At 41.3% G+C, this 6,025-nt stretch overlaps 1 long non-coding RNA gene across 7 annotated transcripts in view; it reads right to left on the bottom strand.

Annotated features, from left to right (window-relative positions):
- LOC146763856 (uncharacterized) overlaps positions 1-6,025 on the bottom strand; it is a 178,493-nt gene that overhangs the window by 43,840 nt on the left and 128,628 nt on the right. For 5 of the 7 annotated variants that reach the window (XR_014951292.1, XR_014951291.1, XR_014951294.1 and 2 more), the window contains 3 exons: positions 3,389-3,535; positions 2,551-2,634; positions 473-736 (listed from right to left, as the gene is read on the bottom strand). This is a non-coding gene — a long non-coding RNA (uncharacterized LOC146763856). Of the gene's footprint in view, positions 1-472; positions 737-2,550; positions 2,721-3,388; positions 3,536-6,025 lie in introns of all 7 variants that reach the window. The other 2 variants (XR_014951290.1, XR_014951293.1) reach the window with 2 other exon arrangements.

Here is a 6,025-nt window from a genome sequence, read left to right as displayed (position 1 = left end):
CTGGAGAAGGAAGGAGAAGCAAAGGCAATGTATCAGGAACTGACCACAGCCACCATTACACTCCCCATACACCTCTTAGAGGGAAGAGGTAGATAAGATTGGGAATGAAACTGAGTTCAGGAAGGAGGGAAGGATGGGGGGCACGGTATTTTAAGATTTGGATTTATTTCTTATTAGCTTACTCAGATTTTGAACAGTAATTCATTAAACTAATTTCCTCAAGTTGGGTGTGTTTTGCCCATAACAGCAATTGCTGAGTGATCTCTCCATGCCCTCATCTCAACCCACAAGCCTTTTGTTATATTTTCTCTCCTATTTCTAGCTGAGGAAGGGAGTGACAGGGTAGCTTTGGTGGGCACCTGGCATCCAGACAGGGTCAACACAACACAAATATAATCATTGCAAATTTATATTGGTACAATGGAAAATTAAGGAAGTATACTACGTTATCACCAAAAGGAAGTGAAATTACCTTCCTAAAAAAATGCAGAAAGGAGGTAGGGTTGAGTTGCTCACTCTTTCTGGCACAGAGCTCCCTTTGGAGTTATTCCTTGTGCACAAAACAGGTTGTTGCTGGGGACTTGGTTTTTGAGTTCTTTGGGTCAGACCTTCACCCAGCCAGTGCCAATCCTGCTAGTTCCCATCCCATCTCAGTAGGGCCAGCCATGAGGTTCCAAAATGAAGAGCTATTATGAGTCCACTTCTATCATCTGGGGCTTAGAGAGAGCCTAAAAACCTATTAATGAGAAACAGAAAACAAAAAAATATGCATGAGTCTTGCTCACAAAAGTCCGTGAAGTGCCATTAAAGACTGGTGGCCTGACTAAGCGTTCATAGTCTCACGCTCTCTGTTGCAATATTTTCCCTTTCGTGTGCTCAGGATTTTGGTTTCATCTTTGGAAAAACATCTCCAACGTGGAGCCAATGTACTCCATCTTCCATTAGTAAAGTTCACAATAACTTGGCTTCATTCCCAGTTGGAAATTGTCCTCTGCACTAGCAAGCCACTGGCCAAATTTTTCCCTGGGCAGCCTGAAAACTGCCAGACAGAAATGAGATCTGTAAAACCAAGCTGACAGCATGAGGTCTATACAAACTTTTCCAGGCCTTTTGCCAGGCCCTAGAGGCCTAGTTTTAGAAAGACAAATTGAAACCATAACTAGCTAGCTAAGCTCTCCTCAAACCCTTTTACAGTGACAAAACCCTGCCCTAGCCAGGCCTAGCCCTGGTACTGGTACATTGCCAATGGCTCTAAAAAGACGGAGCAGAAGTCAGGAAAATGTCAATAGAAGGAAATCTAAGACACACTCCAGCCTCTTCTCCTGTGTGAGGAGTCCAGAGAAATGGGGCAGTTACAGGTTCTGGAATTTCCCTTTGTGTGTTCTTCAGGATTTCTGCTGTGTACCGAAAAGGAGGAAAACAAGACACCAGAACTGAGCAGGAGTGCAAATTCACATCTGAGAAAAAGTATGAGAGAAAGTGTAGCTCAGAACCAGCTCTTCCTGGATGTGATCCAGCAACCTGCTCCTTTCCCTCAGGACACCATCCTCTTACCAGCACCTACCATTGCTCCCACTCCCATGGGCTGTCTGGGGGTCCAGATTGCCCAGGGGCTGATTTGAAAAAGCCAGGACTTTTAAAGGACAGATTATTACCAAAAGCTGGTTTTGTATTCATAGAAATTCATGTAGAACACAAGCCTACATTAATTTTTAGGCAGACATCTTAAATACCACTAGAAGGTGACAAAATATTTGGGCTTAAGTGAATAACATGTCCTTTCAAGCATTGTCATTGCTTGATGTTTAATAGAGTTCCTTTTTTGTTTTCTTTTGAATCAATGTATGCACAAGAATTACTAGGACAAGAAAGTGGGGGCTTTTTTAGGTGAAGGCAGTCTTGCATAGTTAATGGCCTTTATTTCTCATAAAGGTATTGTGGAATAAAAGACAAGCACAAGTACATTGTGTGCTCAAGTATTAGTGGATATCAAAAAGAAAAGTACATAAGGTCCAGTGTTTGCAAAAGCAAACCATGCTTATGAGATATACAAATGACTACAGAGTCCAGTTCACTGAAGACTTAATGCATTTATTTATAGCTGACTGGTTTGGGACTAAAATTTTGGAACAAGTTCACATATTCTTGTTTCTCCTGCCACTGCTTGTAGTTGTCTTATCTTTTTTTTTTTCCCAGCAACCAAAGGAAAGAGAACCTTTTTTAACCACAGCACTTGTCTCTTTTCCAAGTCATAAAAAAGTAAATAAACTTTTACTAAGAACAATGCACAAATTGAGGGGAGGATCTTTTCTTTCCAGCAGTCTTTAGTCTTAGAAATCTAAACAATAATATTGACTCTTACAAAATTCCAGTGCACTACAGAGATCTTTCAGTAGAAATGGAGAAAGGCAAAAGAAAAGCAGTCATGGCATCCTAAGGGAGAGAACAAGACTTTGATTCTTCAGTGTTCAGTGCAGCAAAATAGCTTGGAATAGAAAAGTTTGAGAGTAGAGAAATAAAGTAATACATAATCCTTAAAAACTTCCTTACCTAACCACAGTTCCCTCAGTCCATGGCTTTATGTTCTTTAATTCTTGCTTTGTTCCATGGTACATAACACATATTAGTGCTTTTCTGCAATTAGAAAACAGTTCTCAATGTTGATTTTTGTGCCAATCTGTGATATTTGGGCACATGTTGCTCCATATCTTGAAAAATCCCTGGCATAGAAATAATCATAGTTTTTAACATACTTGTCTGTACTTCACCTGCTTTGGTGGAGAAAGTTGCATAAATCTTTTTCTGTATGTCTAGGTTTGTATTTTGGATAGATTATTCTATTCTGACAAAGCTTTGCAGTGTATCAGATCAGGCTGTTTCTCAAGAGTACACTTTGTGCTATGTATAAAACAACATTAGTGACAGGGTGTGCTTTTTTCAGTTGGAAATGACATTTGATACATTAGCCAAGCAGGGACCACAGCCAGATCATAATTGGATATGTATTTTCAACATCCTTAGCCCTTCAACCAATTGGCTGGGACTCCAAGAGGCTTATCAGTAGAAATGCAGCTTTATCTTTTTTGCTAATCTAACTGAAGTGAAACCACCAAAGAAGGAGCCAAAATGAGGGTGGGGAAAAAAGGAAAGGGGAAAAAAAGGGAAGGGAAGGGAAGGGAAGGGAAGGGAAGGGAAGGGAAGGGAAGGGAAGGGAAGGGAAGGGAAGGGAAGGGAAGGGAAGGGAAGGGAAGGGAAGGGAAGGGAAGGGAAGGGAAGGGAAGGGAAGGGAAGGGAAGGGAAGGGAAGGGAAGGGAAGGGAAGGGAAGGGAAGGGAAGGGAAGGGAAGGGAAGGGAAGAAAGAAAAGAAAGAAAGATGGAAACACCAGACCTTACATGTCCATTTGCAGTTCAAAAGTATTATGGCTCTTTAGGCTTTGCCACAGCAGGTTGAAAATATTCTGTCACTGAATGCATATGCAAAATCACCCCAAATCTTCTTCAGGCACATAATTTTTTCATTTGGCATTCATTACATCTGGAAGAACAGTTTATCAACAGAGAGGAAATTAATTTACATTTAATTCACAGATTTTGCTGGCTATATTAAAAATTAAGTTAAAAATTCTTCTCTCTTGCATGGTTCATCTTGATGAGGAGTTTTGCATATTTTATTAAGAATATAAAAAGGTATAGCAGGAAGTGTGCAACAGGCTACTGTGTAAGGGATGAAACTGGAGAAACTTTGCAGGAAGTTTTGAACTGTGTGTGAAGTATAAGCCAAACATTTCGGAAAATAAATCGTTAAAATTGATCTGAGGAAAAACTGCTGCTAAAGTAAGGCAACACATGGATACACCCACAGTGATTTCATTGCAAAATAAAAGCTTGCATGTGCATTTAACAAACTTGCAAGCTGTAAGACACTTCAGTAAACTCTGCTTTCACATGTATTCTTCCAGCTATTGTGGGCTGATGCTTTTGCCATGTGTGAACTGATAGGTTTTGCTCTCGTTTGACACACGAACTTAGGCAATGAATCAGAAGCACTGAGTGGTAATAAGTCACAGCTGTAAGGAACATGGAAGTGGCAATCAGCCATCATTCACTCCTTGAGAACAGTCTTAATGCTACAAAGGAAAATCACCAACCAAAATTTTTCCATGAACAGTTCAACTACCATAAAATGGAAATGCTTCAAAAAGGTTTCTCTGGACTTTTTTTGCCTTAAGAAAAGAAAAAAAATACCAAACCTATATCAGACAGTGGTCTAAACGATTCTGTTACATACCCAACAATGATCAGTACCAGATGCTATCTTGAAGCATTAGGGAATGCCTACACATTTCTTTTTTCTTAAGTGGTTAGAGTTAAATAAAAGTCAGAGAGCTATAGCTGAGGACTTAATTAATCAATTTTAAGGTCAGCAAGACATCCATCTTTTAGAGCACAGAACAAGGGGGGTAATTTAAACTAGTTTGGCAAAACAGTTAAAGAATCAGAGTCAAGCAAATTGAGTTTCACCTCCCATCTACTATTGGCAAAGTTCAGCCACATGATGGCCTTCAAAAGTGAGATGAATTGTGGTCATTGATTCTTCTCTGGTACTTTTTCCATGTCTGAACCCCATGTGGAATAACTGGGATGGTCTGTCTGAGGGTTCCTTACAGCACTGAATACAGTGGGGTACCTGATTTTCTCTGAGTCACTGGGATGAGGCATGATAAAATGTCAGAGTTTTATCCTTAGGGAAAATTCACGTGATGATGATTTGTTTTGTCTCCATGTAAAATATTCCACTTTCTAAGTTGTTCTTGATGTGTAAGCAAGAAGCTGAACAGGTATTTCTAAACCAGAGCAAGTTCACATATAATCGCAAAATCTCCTGCAAAACCCAATCACTCTTCCAATGGTTTAATGCTACTTTCCTTTTCAACCCCTTTTCAGCTGCTCCCAGTATTGTCAGGTAGAGCTAGTGAATAACTTCTCCCATGGTCAGAGCTTTTTATTTTGCTCTGACTCATTGCCCCATGGTTGCACTGCCAGCTGTGGGGAGCAGGGACCCTTCCCAAACACTGGCTTTCCACTTCTTACAGAGGATAAAACCCTGGAGCTTCAGCCACTTTCAGGAATTAAATAACAAGTTTAGCTTCACAACTAGGGTGGGCTAAAACCATGCAAGCAGCAATTTGATCACTTATAATTATCTGGCCATGCCCTTGGGAAATTTCTAATCCATAACAGGGTATTACTGAGCCAGAAAACGCTTACAGTTTTTCATTAGCCTCTGGAGATGAAGTAATGAGAAGGGGGGACTAAAGTCCAAAATAAATCGTTTTGCACTCTTTCACTCATTTTCACAAGTTATTCAGACAAGCCCTTAGCTTTAAGCATATGGAGTCTTTAAGAGGTAGGCACTGAAGCAAGTTCAGAGTTTACTTCATAAAAAGTATGGTCTGTTGAAGATGATAGCTAGATATGATTGTTCATAAATAATACAGCTAGGATGAGAACAGTTCTCTCAGCTAGCTGGTGACACCCCTGCCTTTGGGTGAGTCCTGGGGTGAAATGGGCTGTTCCATCCCACCCCCCAAAAGATGTATGGCTTGTCCCACACCTCTGTACCCTCCCCTAAAACATCAGTGTCTGTAACCCCATTGGATATGCCTCATCCCAACCCACCTCGAAGCTCTCTTGAAAAGGGGGCTTTGAGGGGCCACGCGGTCTCTTGGAACTTCCTCCCCTCTCTTGGCACCTCTTCCCCTTCCTTGGAGCTTCCCCTCTCCTAAACCCTCCTTTTGTCTCTCCCCTTCCCCACCCTCTCAGGCCCAGCCACGTGCTGCGCCTGGGAGCACGAGGCAGGACCCTCCTGCACCCCCAATAAACCTCTTTCCCCAAGAGCAAACTTCAGAGACCTCTGCCTCCATTCATCAACACCGTGCTGGAGCCTGATATTTCCCTCAATGGTCTGTTTCTTTCTGCAGTGCTCCTCATCTACCTTTACATGCTTTCTCATTTTACGGCAGAT

Source organism: Lonchura striata, chromosome Z (genome assembly GCF_050655825.1).
Source record: "Lonchura striata isolate lonStrDom1 chromosome Z, ASM5065582v1, whole genome shotgun sequence".
NCBI lineage: Eukaryota > Metazoa > Chordata > Aves > Passeriformes > Estrildidae > Lonchura > Lonchura striata.
The sequence above is the reverse complement of the archived record's forward strand: the minus strand, read 5'-3'. Positions and strand labels throughout refer to the sequence as shown.